The following is a 15,315-nucleotide window of genomic DNA, read 5'->3' as shown; positions in this document are numbered from 1 at the left end:
TCAACAAATGAAGATATTTGACCATTTTCATATTGTTTTTCCATTTCAGATTGCAGAACAAGCTCTTTAAAAATCACTACTTTAGGAGTATCTTAGAAAATGATCAGATCCTATGTGACATGTAAATTACGTTTTCAACAGAACTGCTTGTCAGATGGTCCAACATTCCCATTTATTGTGTCTTCCCCCTCTCCATAAAGGCTGGTCCTCCAAAACATTCGATCGCATAGGTCACTTGTTTCTACCCTCTAAAACGACCTGTAGGAGCATTTTATAAATGAAGACCCCTTGCGATGGCAGGAAATACGACCAATAGGAGCGTACCTAACCATAACGGTTGTGGTTTTTAATACGTCATCAACATTGTGAAATCGCACAATTATTATTTGGTTAGGGTTAAGGTACAAAATTTACTTGGTTAGGTTTAGAAAAACATCATGCTTCGGGTTTAAATCAGAACATTTGTTAAATAACTTCACTTCCGTGCATATGGACAAGATGTAATTACGCACGTCATGAGGACCTGACGTAGTTCCGTGAAGTAAAAATAACTCAATTTACTTTTATTTTCAAACGGGACACCAACTCTGGTCTCCAGGGTGAAAGTCCAGCGTGAAAGTCCTGTGTTTGTTTGACCCATCCATCACCCCAACCTACCTCGTCACACCGAGTTTGTCACTCTTATACTTTGTCACCTTACTTCCCATTATAATTGCTACGGCCACTAGATGGTGCAGCCTAACAATAAAGGAAAATATGGGTTGTAATTGCTGCTTTGACAAGGGGTCGTTTTTCGGGTCGTTCAGAACAACTATAAACACTTCTCACTTATGACGGGGTTGAGTGAAATTTCGTACGTACTGGTTCTTTTAAAGCATACCTCAGCCTTCAATATGGACGTGGTCTTAGCAACTTCAGGATACCTAATGGAGCTACGTATAGATGTTCGTCTTGGTGGTATAATAAGCTGTCACATAAAAGCTTTCTGAGGGCTGTGCCTGATGATCTGAGGCTGGGGTTCATAGCAAGGTGAAAGGTCTGCAGTAAGGCTCATAGCCCCAACTTCAGCAGTTATCAGTAAAATCTTTAAAAACTACAATTTTACTGCAGCTTTGTTGACAAGCTACTGGTTGATGTACATAAGCGATAAGAATAGCTTAAGTGAGTGGAGAGAAGTGTTGATTGGTCAGATGAATGCCTAGTTCACTGTGAAAGAAAAACTGAGAATCAGGCCATTTGCATGATTCTTCAGACAGTGAATGATTCATATCAATAGGTTTGAGCCTTGTGGAGCACACTATTAATATACAAGTGTTACAGTCCTCTGAATCACCAATGCCTCTTGTTAAAGTCTTTTTAAGAGATGTACGCCAACAATGACCGCAGTGTCAATGGTGCTGCTTAATCATCATCAGTAATAACTACCCAGACAATCAAACACAAGCAGAGGCACAACAAAAAAAATGCAGAGAGCTAAATCTGCTAAATTTAAAGTCTGGATTCTGCGTCACGGTAGCGGGGGCCGTTTACAGAGGACGAGAGTGTGTGAGTGTGTGTGTGTGTGTGTGTGTGTGTGTGTGTGTGTGTGTGTGTGTGTGTGTGTGCACGCACGCACATTTATAAATGTGCAAATATGTGTGTTCTTTTGAGACAGTTTTTGTTGAAATAAATATGCACAGCACATCTACTTTTTGTACTTAGGCAAAATAGATGGCATTGCTGGTGAGCAAAACATCTATCATTTCTGCCTCTGATTAATAGTTGTCCTGGGGATGAGAGAGAGAGAGAGAGAGAGAGAGAGAGAGAGAGAGAGAGAGAGAGAGAGAGAGAGAGAGAGAGAGAACACAGCAGTGGCGCAAGAATGAGAGCAGAGAGGGAGAGAGAAACTCCTGCTCAGGGTTCTGAAACAGTTAAACAGAAAACTGAGCTCAGAGATTTCTGAATGTCTCCTGTTGTGTGTTAAAAAAGGTTTATGAATAAAGCCTGTCAAGAGGATGTCGTCATTATTGGTGAATCACAAACCACAATGAATTATAAGTTTAAAGGTTTTCTTTTTCCCAATTCTCCTTTCTTTCTCTTAAAATATGAATATTGTAAGTTATTAGTTTAGCCTTAAATTATATCATATATGAATCTGTTACCATAGTTACTATTGTGTTATGGTGGTGATCATGTTCACTGCAGAGTGAGCATCATCATGTAAACTGTCATGCAACCCCTCAAAATAAAAATTGTTGGCCACAGGGTTTCTCACATAATTATTAACAGCTTCTCCAAACTAAACAACAAAATAGTTTGTCTTTAAAAAACAACCAAATATGAACATTTTGGCAGGACAGCATCATTTGACGGTAACCAAAATAATAGTCTGTATCCACGACGTTCCACTTCCGGGATTGCTCCGATGCTGTCGGAAATTCAGCTGGAAGTCCTTTTCTGCTGGATGTCCCTCCCCTTTCACCTCTTTGTATTGGAATTTTAAACTCCGGTCGATTTATGAGGACTATGGTTAACTGCTCCTCAGCTAGCTAGACTATCTGTCCAATTTGAGTTTTCTGTTGGACGACTAAAACAACTTTTGAACGTACACATGTTCCACCAAAACAAGTTCCTTCCCGAGGCTGTTTAGCAGCGACACCGTGGCTCCGTTCGGCACCTAGCACCGCCCAAGACAATTGTGATTGGTTTAAACCAGAGCACGTTTTTCTCCTATCCCAGAATGTTGTGTGGACTAAAGATCAGGAAAGATCACGGTCGTGGTTAAAAGTAAAGGTTAGCTGTGAATGGGAAGCAGGATACAGTGCAACCTTTGCTGGTCCATCCAACACTCCAGCCATCTCCTGAACAGGTTTCTGCGGCACTAATAATGACACGCTATTTCGCCTTTTAACAAACAACAGTAATTGTTCGCATGGCCTCCTGGAAATTTTCATCCATTAATTATCTGTAACCGCTTATCCTTCACAGGGTTGCGGCGGGGGGGGCTAGAGCCTATCCCAGCTGACAACCAACTTCCGTTACGTACGTAAGTTAAAATAAGTCAACATTGACTTTTGATGTCACACGGGACACAAACAGCGGTCTCCTGAGTGAAAGTCCTGTGTTGTTGACCCATCCACCCCGACCTCCTCTCCTCTCTACGCAGACTTTGATTAGAAACACACTGTATTTGTGATACGTCAAAAACAAACATAATCCTGGACAAAAAACGACCGGGCAACTCGCAAAGTGATTGCCTAGTCGTCGCTATGCAATCACAGTGCTGTCCGGGCAGCAATTACTTTTCTTTAAAAAAAAAAATTTAGTAGTATAAAAATGGGATTTATATGAGACAAGAGGTTCTTGTCAGATAAACATAAATGTAGGTTGATTTAGGACATTCAACAAATGACCAATATCGTAATTTTTGTGTTTGGGGACAGTTCATTTTTTTTTTACATTTTAAATATACTAAGTATTTGGTTTAACTTCAAATTTACCTATCACTCCCTGTCATGTCATTCATTTATCAGTTTTGATGGTGTCAGTCATACATGATCACATCCACTGGAGTGTGAGCTTCATCATGTAAATTGTTTGTCATGCAATCCTAAAAATGGAAATTGCTGGCCACAGGGTTGCGCACGCATTCACTCATGATGTCCATCTACTGTGTGTGTGTGTGTGTGTGTGTGTGTGTGTGTGTGTGTGTGTGTGTGTGTGTGTGTGTGTGTGTGTGTGTGTGTGTGCCAGCCATCTGCTCATGGTGTTGAGAGGGTTAAAGGCAAACAAAGGACACAATGCAAATCATGTAAATAGCCTTCTTCTTGCCTGTCTCTATGACACAAGTCACTGTTATCTGCAGTGTGTGTCTGTGTGTGGGTGCCAGTGTACAAGTGTGTGTCTGTGAAATAAGGGTGTATGCTAATAAGAAGCCACATGGATATGTAGGTCACGTCAACCTATTTTCTGCAAGGCTTAGACCCCCCTTCCATGTAACATAAACACGCACGCAAGCACACATGCAAAACACACAAACACTCACACACACACACACACACACACACACACACACACACACACACACACACACACACACACACACACACACACACACACAGAAATACAGTCACTGCAAAACTCAAAATCCCTCCTTACTTCTTAAAACACCCGTTTTTAGTTTAAGCCACTTTGAGGTAGAGGGAAAACGAGTGAGAGGGAGGGTTGCTACATTCCTGACACACACACACACACACACACACACACACACACACACACACACACACACACACACACAGGCCTACCAGGATGCTTTTCTTATATAAGCCCCGGTGAGCATCCTGCAGAGCCTCCACCTCAGTGTGGAGACTGCGGTGTCATTCCCCAGGCATCCCATGGCGTTGGCTGGGTTTTGATTTTAGTCTTCACAGTGGTGCAGACTGAGACAAAAGCTTCAGTGTGCCATCCCCACTGCCTTCTTATAGACTTCAAGATTTTTTACAGTGCAATTTAAAGCAGGAGCAGGGTTCATGCAGGAGACAGGCTCCTGTGGGTCTATCTATGAAGATGTTTAAGTGCAAGCAAAATGGGGAGGAGAAGAGAACAAAACAATACCTCCATCCTACTCTCTTGACAACACAGGCAACTCTAAATTCATCATCCCACTGTGGCTAATTTTGGAGCTTAAAAAATTAGGCAAGTGTCTCCTGATCTACTTCTCTGTTTTATTCTGTCTCTCCCCCTCCCTCCCACCATCTCTGTCTGCCAGTCAGCTGGCGTAGGTGTTAAGAACGTTAAGAATGGCTGTTTACTTTCTGTGTGGTATTATTCATATCATTGAGCCCTCCGCTGCCCCCACCCTCCTCTGTACACTGACAGGATAACAATCCAGTCTGCCTGCCCACCGCTATACCCAGCTAACCCCCCACATGACATACACCTCCAGCGATCGTGTCAGCTACTGTCCCCTCTGTGACCTCGTCTTTGCATCACACACAGTTTAGCCAAGTTAGTCAAATGTACAAGCAGCTGACAAGTCAGCTAGAACAAATCGCAGCTGACAACACATTAGTGTCCCTCCATTGTCTCCATCAACCCGTCCCTGCTTTTTTATAGATACCAATTGTACTACTTGATACTTACATATTGTTGTAAATAATTTGTTTTGTGTGTTTATTTTCAGGAGTTCGGACTGAAAGATCACACGTTTGGAAAAATCTGACTTGCAGCCAGGAGACGGAGTTGACTCATCATGATCAGATTAAGTGAAAATACTCAAAGCTGAGGTAGGCAATTTTTCTGGAGAAGGCAAAAAGAAATTGTAGAATTTGAAAATGTAGTCCTCCTCCTGTAGCTCTCCCCTCTCCTCTAGGCGTCTCCCACCCGATGAGCACATTTTGTACTACGACTACAACTACGACGAGTACTAGTCATTCATTTCAATCTTCCCGATCGTGATTGTAATACCTATTTCATTATATAGCTAGCCTGGATATCCAGACCCAAATCCGAAAGATTAAGGGTCTGGCAATGAGTAATGAAAATGGCCCAACTCGAGGGGTGGCACCAACCATGCATTTGAAAATCTCACTGCACATAATTGCATAACACTACGACCAATCACAACAATAGTTTTTGCCAAGCCCCATGCTCTTAGCTACCAGCGGAGCTAACTGGTAGATTAAACTCCTGCTGTATCCGGTCGGCAAACAGCAAAAACGTCCTTCTTGCAAAGGAACGCTTTGAGCGCCGTCTTCTGTTCCTCTTTTAGATAAAAAGCCAAGTCTAACTCGTTCATTGTAGCAGTCAAAGCCGTTCCAAACAACTGGTGTTCATCCGTAGCCATCTTACAATGTTTACTAATGACTTTGACGTCGCAGCGCTGTTGTCATCTGTTTACTTTGCCTCTGGCCCACCTATATCAGATACACCGATGTGATTGGTGCACCTCGGCTACAAGGGCATAGTTAATGAGCATCATTACTGAATGCCAGAGTGACTCGCTGAGCAAATTATAATTGTGCTCTCGCGAGAACTCTGGAATACTTTGGTATTATATAGCGGCAATTCTATTTGAATTACCGTCCTGTTTTTTGGAAACTTGTGGGCCTGTAAAGCCCTTTGAGATGACACTGTTATTGAAGGATCTAGCTATAAACATGACCTTGAATTAGCCACAGTCATTAGTCTTTGGCTACAGTTAGCAGAAAGCTAAGCAACATTTTCTCTCTATCTCTGAAACGCTCTGCCAATGTACACATTTTGTTGCATTTATTGTCAGACTCTCTTTTAGCCTGCATTCACTCTGTCTGCGTCGGCCATCAGGCGGTGCAGCGAAAATGCAGATCTGCCCATTCATTTTGGATGGGGGGTAGTGTGTTTAGGCTGCGGGGGGAGCCGAAAAAAGTTGTGCTGCGGTGGCCAAATAATGTAACCGCCGATCTGACTTGTCAGTCAGATAGAGGCGGTGTGAGAGTCCCGTACAGTAAACAGGAAACATCCCTGTCTCTATTGCTGCCACAACTTTTAAAACGCTATGAGGGTAAAAAACTAAACACAAGCACTGAACTGCCCAGGATTTTGTGTAACAGCTGACTGTTTGCCAAACAACGGTAAAGGTAAAGGTACTTTTGTCCCATACACATAGATGTAGCGAAATTCATTCTCTGCATTTAACCCATCCCTCAAGGGAGCAGTGGGCAGCCATTTACAGTGCCCGGGGACCAACTTGAGCCAGTGCCTTGATCAAGGCCACTAACTGGAGAACCTAGGACATGTTTTTTGATGGTGGGGGAAACCAGTAGCCTGGTCCTACCAGACCTCCTACATTTCATTTGTACAGAGAGTCTGGCCACTCTCCATTGACAAGTGTTAACTTCCTTGAAGGCGGGTACTCTGTTGAAGTTTAAAACTATTGGATCTGCCCAGAGCCACTCTGGATCTGCCATAAGCAATCGCTAACGTTTGGTCGTGACGTATGTCATGCGCATGTGCAACAAGAGGGGACACCGACAACTATATTTAGCATTAGCATTGCTAGCGTTAGCCTTAGCCAACTCCTTCACCACTAACGGAGCAAGCTGGAAAATCTAACTTTTAGGGCCACAACATCATGGCCACCAACACAACTCAGCAAAGATTGTTTCTGGCTTTAACTTCTGGATATTTGGCAGCGTAAGCCACAACGGACTGAATGGCTTCTCTTGCATCTTTCTAGCGCACGTCCTCAACGTCATCGTTCTCAGCCACTCCCTCTGTTCGCAGATTGGACCGCCAAATATTTGGCCGGAGAAAACACAAGAATATACCGCAAACCCAGATGGAGTACTGAAGGGAAATTAAAATTGAGCGGAAGTACATAGTAGGGTGGAGTCAGTCAGGCTAGGAAACCGGAGCACCCAGAGGAAACCCACGCAAACATGGGGAGAACATACAAACTCCACACAGAAAGGCCCTTTTTCAAAATGAAGCTGCCTTCATGTACGGTCAGAAACGTTGAGATCTATAAATGATCTGACGAAAACTAATACTTGATAAATATAAAGTCTACTTATGCTACATTGGAGGGTTAAATAACACAACAGGACGTCACACAAATCCCACACCGCTGCACAACCCTGCGGAAAAAATCTCTGTATCCCCTTTTGCTGGTCTGAATGCTCCCTTAGGCTCTCTTTTGATAAGTCCGTCTTCCTTTTTTTGTGGTTGCCAATGCTGGAATAGCAACTTGTTCTGCAGGATTTTCTGTCATTGAATCAGGCTTTCACCGTCTGAAGGGATGTGTATGTGCATCTGTATTTAATAATAATAAATTTAATTTATATAGCGCTTTTCACAAACTCAAAGTACTGACCTGGGATTGGCCAAAGTCTCCCATCACGGGCTAGATTTTCTAAAGCCTGAAAACAGAGCCAAGAGGAAGTGCAGACCACTTGGATTACAATATGCAAAAAAACAACTGCTTTCTCCAGCTTTAAAGGCTGTAAAAGTTGCAGGTTTCATTTTCGTCTCTGTGTGATTGATAGTTTCTTCACCGAAGACTTGTGGTGTGAAGCTCTGGGAGTGAATGATGTTCATAATGGTACCAGTTCTCTCTGTGAGGGCATAGAGGAGCAGACAAACATCTATCCCTGACTCCCTGGTGTGACAACCCCCATTACCCGTCTGCTTAAACCCCATCCCCCCCTGGAACACACACACACACACACACACACACACACACACACACACACACACACACACACAAACACACACGCACACACACATTGGCCCTCGGGGTAGTGGGAGGTCACAGTGCTCCGTGCCGCCTGGCAGTGGTGTACAAGGGCGCGTGGGAGACATGCAGCAGAGACAAACTGATGCAGAATGTATGCACGTGCTAGTGTGGGCACGCATGTTGGCAAGCGTGCTCTTGGGCATGTTTTGGAATGGAGAATTAAAAAATGTGACAGAACTGCAGTGTGGGGTGGGGGATGAGGGGTGGTATTTTAAAGAGAGAGGTTGCTGAATGGATTGTGGGGATGGTAGAAGGAGGAGTGACTTGGTGCGGCATGTTTTTGTGGGTTCCACCGAGGCGTGTTTTTGGCGTGGTGGCTGCCTTCACGCTGATGATGCAATTTCAACGTCTGCCTGCCAGTCGCAGGCGTCGCTTGTTCCTCTGCCATCGCCGTTCGGGTCCTTATCAGTGTGCGAGTGCGGGTCCAACTGAGGGGATCAGGGTACCACAAAGCCTATTACACAAACAGCTAGCTGCAACTCTCACTTCTCACTCACTCCGACTGTAGACGGTCGTCTTCCTCAGCTCTATCATGGTAATTTGACTCTATGTCTGAGGAAGGCAAAGCCAATATATTGTGGTGGTGGGGAAGTAGAGGATAGCGGGGTGGAGCATGGTGGATAATGGATAGTGGAAGGAGAGAGTGAGCAGGCATAGGATGTAACCACATGTTTCAGAGTGGCTCTGTCGGGTTGGGCCTAGCTGTTTGTGGTTCCCATCTAAAACTAAGCAGGAAGCCGCACTGGAAAAATCCAAAGCAATTCTTCCTCACAGTTATCACCCAAAAATAAAGGGAATCTACTGGTGAAGACAAATTTAGAGACATGTTTGTCTCTGTATTGTATCAGCTGTGATGTATCGGTCACATATAGAAAATTCCTCTGGTGAGAGCAATACCAGTACTTTCACTGCATCTGAGGTCTTTCACTCTCTAACATACAAAAGTTTTACTCAGAAAATCCTCCTTTTCTTTCCTCTTCTCAACCACTCCTCTTCCTCTTCCATGTCTGCAGAGTATGATGGGAACACAGCTGTGGAATATGGTCGTCAACATGGCTCTCTCTTTCTGACTCTGTGAGGATAGGGACCCTTGCTCACACGTAGAAAAATGTGTTGCCTTCCTGTGTGTGTGTGTGTGTGTGTGTGTGTGTGTGTGTGTGTGTGTGTGTGTGTGGGCAGGCAGGCGTGTGTTCATGCATGTGTGTGTTTATGCTGCGGTGGGGCTGTGCCACTTCCCACAGAAAGAAAACACATGAGAACATTACCGCCGCCTCCCTCTGTCTCTCTCCCTCTGCCACTGCACTTCTCCCCACTCTCTCTCGCCCCCTCCCCTCTCTTTTTCTTTTTCTTAAAGGTACAGGGACAAACTAATGGTGTCGAGAATCGAAGTGGAGGAGGAAGACAGTTATCAAAACACATGCCGCTCTCTGCACCTGATAAGAAGTTTTTATTCAAGTATTTCAACAACCGCTACCTCCACCACCACCACCAAAATTCACGGTCATCTTCTCTATATGTAAGCAATGTACTGTATGTCAAGGCCTGCACACACTGTGCGATCTTAAAGGTTCATTGCATGTCACACTCTGGGAGATGAGTGTAATAAGTTGTTAGTTGCAATCTGTGTCAGAAGGCTTGTTCAATATCAATTTTGAAGGCGTGTCACATTTTGCAGGCAGGGACACGCATCAACTCATGTAATCCCTCTGTGCCACTCTCATGTTTTGTTTTTGTTGTAGCACTTGTCACATTCTGAGAATTTGGCCATATCTTGGCCATGTTTTCTGTCGCCAAAGCTCTAAATAGCCGGTCAGTGGCCTCACAGTGTGACCTAGGACCACTATTTTGGAATGACGACGGGAGATTTTACCACATTTCTGTTCAATGTCAAGTTTTGTTTGCGACAGCCCAATTTTCCATGCTGGATGCAAACCCCAAAGGCTGTGTACTCCTGCAGAACCCTAGTTCCATTCAATGAGGCCACTGCGTTGACACTGCCGGGGTGCCAACACAGAGGGGTCGTCTGGCAAAGAAGTTATACCTGAGACTGAGACTAGATCTTTGATTTCTTCCAGTAACTGTAATATTGCACGGCTGCTTAATCTGTAACGCTTAATGATTTCGTGTTCACTCAACTGAAAAAGTGTGATCCCTGTGACAAAAATTCTTTCAGCTCGTCTCCTTGGCCTATGTCTTCGTCTTGCTCGGATAACTGCTGCCATTTCACCAGGAAGCATATGCAAGGAAACACGCATACTGGTTTACACCCGCTTTTAAGAGGCGGAGAATTTTCACTGCAAAATAGAGGCACGCTTTCACAGGCATTTTTTGTACATACCGCGGAATACATAATTAGGCGCATTTTACGCTTCGCCTCCCATCTCTTTATGGGAAACTCCCACTTTCCCCTTGACCCTCCCGTGAATGCATGTGCATGACACCTCACTGGTACCTGAAACAACATGACGCGGTTGTTTCCAATCTAAACGCCTGTTTAAGGCGTCATCTCTCAAGGGTTCAAGGTTCGATGGATGGTAAGGTGGCTTTAGCAGCTGGTAAATCTGAAGTAACGGCATATACAAGTTGAAAAGAAAAAGATTTAACAGATCCATTTTACCCATTAATGCTTTTGTGTTGTCAACTGCAGTATGTAGAATAGGGGTTTTAAAGTTTGCAATGACTTTGAACATTGTTACAAGGCGGCCCAGAAAGAAACATAGGAGATGCATTTTATTATTATTGCTTTCATGTGTGGCTGCAACCTGTATCTGCAGAGGAGGGACACAAAAGCAACGAGTGCCAAAGCTTTCCTTCTTTCTTTGTCTCTAATTATGGGAGCGCTGAAGAGCACAGTCTTTCTTCATCACAGCATAGGCACGCAATAGCCGCTGGGTGTCAGATGTATTATGCGAAGCAAGGGGGGGGTTGGGAGGCTGGGAGGGTGTTTTGGGAATGGCACAGATGAACTTGGTGACCAAGTGGATTGATGCAAATCAAAACAGACAAACAGACAGGAAGGCAGGCGGACAGACATAACAGCTGGTAGGTAGGCACGTAGACAGACAGAATAACAGACAGACAGACAGAATGGCAGACAGACTGGTTCATATTTAGGATAACAGAGTGCTTGAAGTTATGTAAGCAGGGGCTTACTGCTTCGAAAATGTTTCAGCTCCAGTAGATGTTTATCAAGGCTGTGTTGTGCAGATGGATTTTTCATTTAGGCCTACTGTTGTATACAATTTCCTACATGCTCAGTGTTTCCTTTGGTCTTTGCTGAGATATGTAGTTTTTGCAATTAAAAAGTAAACACCTTCAAGGGCAGTATTATTCAAACCTAGCAACATAAAAAAAAAAAAAAAACTGTTTGTTTGTGGAAGCATGATTTTGAGACCCTGGTTTCAATTCAGTGACCGAATGACAGACAAAAACATATGCTTCACATTAACAATGGCTAAATGACCTATTGATTGATGTCTCCTTGCAGTTTCCTGTGTCAATTTCACACTTACATGTGAGACAGGATTAGCATAAATTATTTTGCCATATGAGCATGCCTAACATTGCCTCCCAAGTTCTGTCACATGCAAACACATGAACTTCCTGTTTACCCAATCAGAGACATAAAGCAGGCTGTTCTCATAAACCATTCGTACATATACTGTAGCTATGACAAGTAATGAACTGTAATTCGCATGTATTCCACTTCCATTATTCCATTATTTATTACTGTATGCAGCACACTGACTGCTGATGTACAAAACGTAAACCACAGGGCTTTCAAGTGGGAGAGTGAAGCTCGAGTCCCGGAAAAAGTTAAAGGAACACGCCAACTTATTGGGACTTTACCTTATTCACCGTAACCCCCAGAGTTAGACAAGTCCATACATACCCTTCTCATCTCCGTGCGTGCTGTAACGCTGTCTGACGGCTCCAGCATTAGCCTAGCCTAGCACAGATCCTGCAGGTAACTGGTTCCAACTAGCCTACTGCTCCAAATTGTGACAAAAGTGACAAAATAACGCCAACATGTTCCTATTTACATGTTGTGATTTGTAGAGTCACAGCGTGTACACAAAACAACGTAACATGAGACACAGCCATCTTCTAACCGTAAACAAGCCGGGAACTATATTCTCAGACAGGCTTGCTGCGAGCATATCACTCCGCCAAAGTACTATATTCTTCCGCCTAAGAATATAGTTCCTGGTTTGTTTAGGGATAGAAGGTGGCTGTGTCTCATGTTTTTTGTACACGCTGTGACTCACAAATCACAACATGTAAATAGGAACATGTTGGCGTTATTTTGTCACTTTTGTCTCAATTTGGAGCAGTAGGATTACTGGAACCATTCACCTGCATGTTCTGTGCTGGCCTGATGCCGCTGGAGCCGTCAGACAGCCTTACAGCACGCACGGAGATGAGAAGGGTTTGTATCGACTTGTCTAACTCTGGCGGTTACGGTGAATAAGCTAAATTCCCAATAAGTCGGCGTGTTCCTTTAAGGGGAAAACACAAGATTTTCTACCCAGACTGGTGTTTGTGTGCCGGGAGTACAACTTAAGGTGACCAGTGTTTTAACCCAAACAACATCTTTTTTCTAATCTCAACTAGTCGTTTAGGTACCTAAACGACTAGTTGAGAAGTGTCGTCGCTGCATGACACATTTTGTCGGCTAAACTTAGCGGCAAAGGTCGCTAAAACGACCGGGACGTCAGAGTGCTCTCCACCCAGCTCACATTAACCTTTTGTCAGCTAAATTTAACTATAAAGATTGCTAAACTTAACTGTTATGTGACCGCTCGTCACGTTACTGGCCACTTAATTGTAACATCACCGGTTGTTACGTGCTCGCTGTAATTTTGTAGGCTATCATACCAAATTATTGTGCGTAAGTCAGTGATTCCAGAAAAATGCGGAGTTTTTTTGTGATTGTTGCCGGCAATCCTTGATTATGCGGCACGTTTTCTTAAAAAATGTGATGGAATATGCGGGATATTTATGCATTTTATGGGATATAATTGCGGGAACTTGCAAAAATTTATGACATTTTTGCACATAACGTTCCCACGGCAACAGGGGGAAATGGCTGCTCTTGTGTGAAGTAAACGCAACATTTTTCAACTTTTTCAATATATGGGACTTTTTTGCAACGAAAAGGTGGGGATTATGAAATCATGCGCGGAAATTGGCAATTTATGTGGCGTACTTGAAAATATGCGGCTGATTATGCATTGAATTACGCGATCGCATAATCGCGTTTTTCTGGAGGGACTGATAAGTTGTTGTACGATATCATACAAACCCCTTCACGAGAATGCATTTCATAAAGACAGTAAAGAGGTATTTGAGTAGAACGAATTACGCGATCGCATAATCGCGTTTTTCTGGAGGGACTGATAAGTTGTTGTACGATATCATACAAACCCCTTCACGAGAATGCATTTCATAAAGACAGTAAAGAGGTATTTGAGTAGAACCAGCCCCCCCAGAGGAATCCAGTTCTCAATAATGCATTTTAAAAGTACCATTTCTCTTCTGTAAGTCAAGATGTCAAGGAGAAGGAGAAGGAGAATGAGGAGGAGGAGGAGGAGAGGAAAGATGGACTGAGAGTGAAGAAGAAGCAAAGAGGCGGATCAAGGGGCCACTGCGAGTCAAGGCTGACTCATAGTGATTGTAGGGCGGAGGTTTCATTGCTGTCTTGTGTTTGGTTGTTTTGGGGTTGTGTGTTTCTCTTTTTTCTGGCTCAGTAAAGAAGCTCCTCCACCACACACACACACACACACACACACACACACACACACACACACACACACACACACACACACACACACACACACACATAAACAGCACACATGCAAGCTGTGGGGACGCCTCCTGAGGCAGGTGCCGAGAAATGGACTAAGAAAGGCATCCATTCGCTCGGCGCTGAATTATTCAACCTGTGATTAATTATAATTTGGCCTCACAAAGGCATGGGCTGGGGGAATTCCTCTGTTGGTCTGGACTGCAACTTATTGTGTTTTTTCCTTCCCGTGCAGGCCGATGTCGGGGCGGAGCAAAGACCTAACAGAGGTACTGGATGCCTGCACGTCTCGTGGACCCTCACTGCTGGAGCTGTTGCATAACATGAAAGTCTTTAAGAACTGCATTCTGCAGACTGCTACAGAGCAACAAGACTTTAACACACAATTCAGGGTAAAGAAGGCCAAAGATGGCTTAGTGGTTCCTGGCTTTGTAACTACATTGCTTGCCTGAGTGAAAGAAAGGCTACCCAAAAGAGAAAAAGACGGAGAAGGATAAAACAGCACTAGCTTACCTCTAGGTTCCTCCCAAAATTGCTATGGGTTGCCAAAATTAGATGTTCCCATACATCTAAACTGCATTCTCAATTGCATTTTGAGGGAAAAGAATATTCTCCGCCGGATTATGTTTGTTTCAACACGTCCTTGTACCAGCGACAGGCGCACAGTGTGAAACGTTCATAGTTTTAAACACGTGCTTAGCATTGTGAATTGAAACAAAATAACTTAGGTTAGGTTAAGGAAAAGATCATGGTTACTCAAAAGTAACTGTAAGGCGTGGTTTCTATTACTTGAAATTGTATTGACAGCTATTGCTTTTCATCACTATTATTGTCCTTAACCTTTGACGTCCAACATGTATAACTTTATCAGATGGATTAACAGTTTTTACATTTTACCTCAGTCTGAAGTTAACCTGACTCCGCCAGATGGATTGCTTCACATTTGCTCGGCATATCCATCTGGGAACTTTCCGTTGGAGAACTTGTGGGAAGGGGCGAAAATACTGGTTAGCTGATTGGATAAACCATGTTGGTGATTGACAGGCCAAATCAACCAATCAGATCAACGAAGCGAATGAAAATACAACCACAATCCCCTGCTGCTGCAGGCAAAGCATAGCTCGTTAGCTCAGCAAGCAAGCAACATGTCGGTAAAGGATATTTGCCGTTTGTGTAACCAGAATTTACGAATAAAAGGCACCATTTCAGGTTACCGGTCCATATTCCAAAAGAAGGATCCAAGAGAAAAAAGCAT

The 15,315-nt window shown here is 43.7% G+C and overlaps 1 long non-coding RNA gene across 1 annotated transcript in view; it reads left to right on the top strand.

Moving 5' to 3' along the window:
• LOC114562095 (uncharacterized) overlaps nt 1-15,001 on the top strand; it is a 47,209-nt gene extending 32,208 nt beyond the window's left edge. Inside the window, exons 4-5 of the long non-coding RNA XR_003693440.1 lie at nt 5,162-5,264; nt 14,296-15,001. This is a non-coding gene — a long non-coding RNA (uncharacterized LOC114562095). The remainder of the gene's footprint in view (nt 1-5,161; nt 5,265-14,295) is intronic.
• The last annotated feature ends 314 nt before the right edge of the window (nt 15,002-15,315 follow it).

The sequence above is a fragment of the Perca flavescens genome, chromosome 9 (assembly GCF_004354835.1).
Source record: "Perca flavescens isolate YP-PL-M2 chromosome 9, PFLA_1.0, whole genome shotgun sequence".
NCBI classification, from domain to species: Eukaryota; Metazoa; Chordata; class Actinopteri; order Perciformes; family Percidae; genus Perca; species Perca flavescens.
Note: the sequence above shows the minus strand (reverse complement) of the source record. Positions and strands in the feature narration are given on the sequence as shown.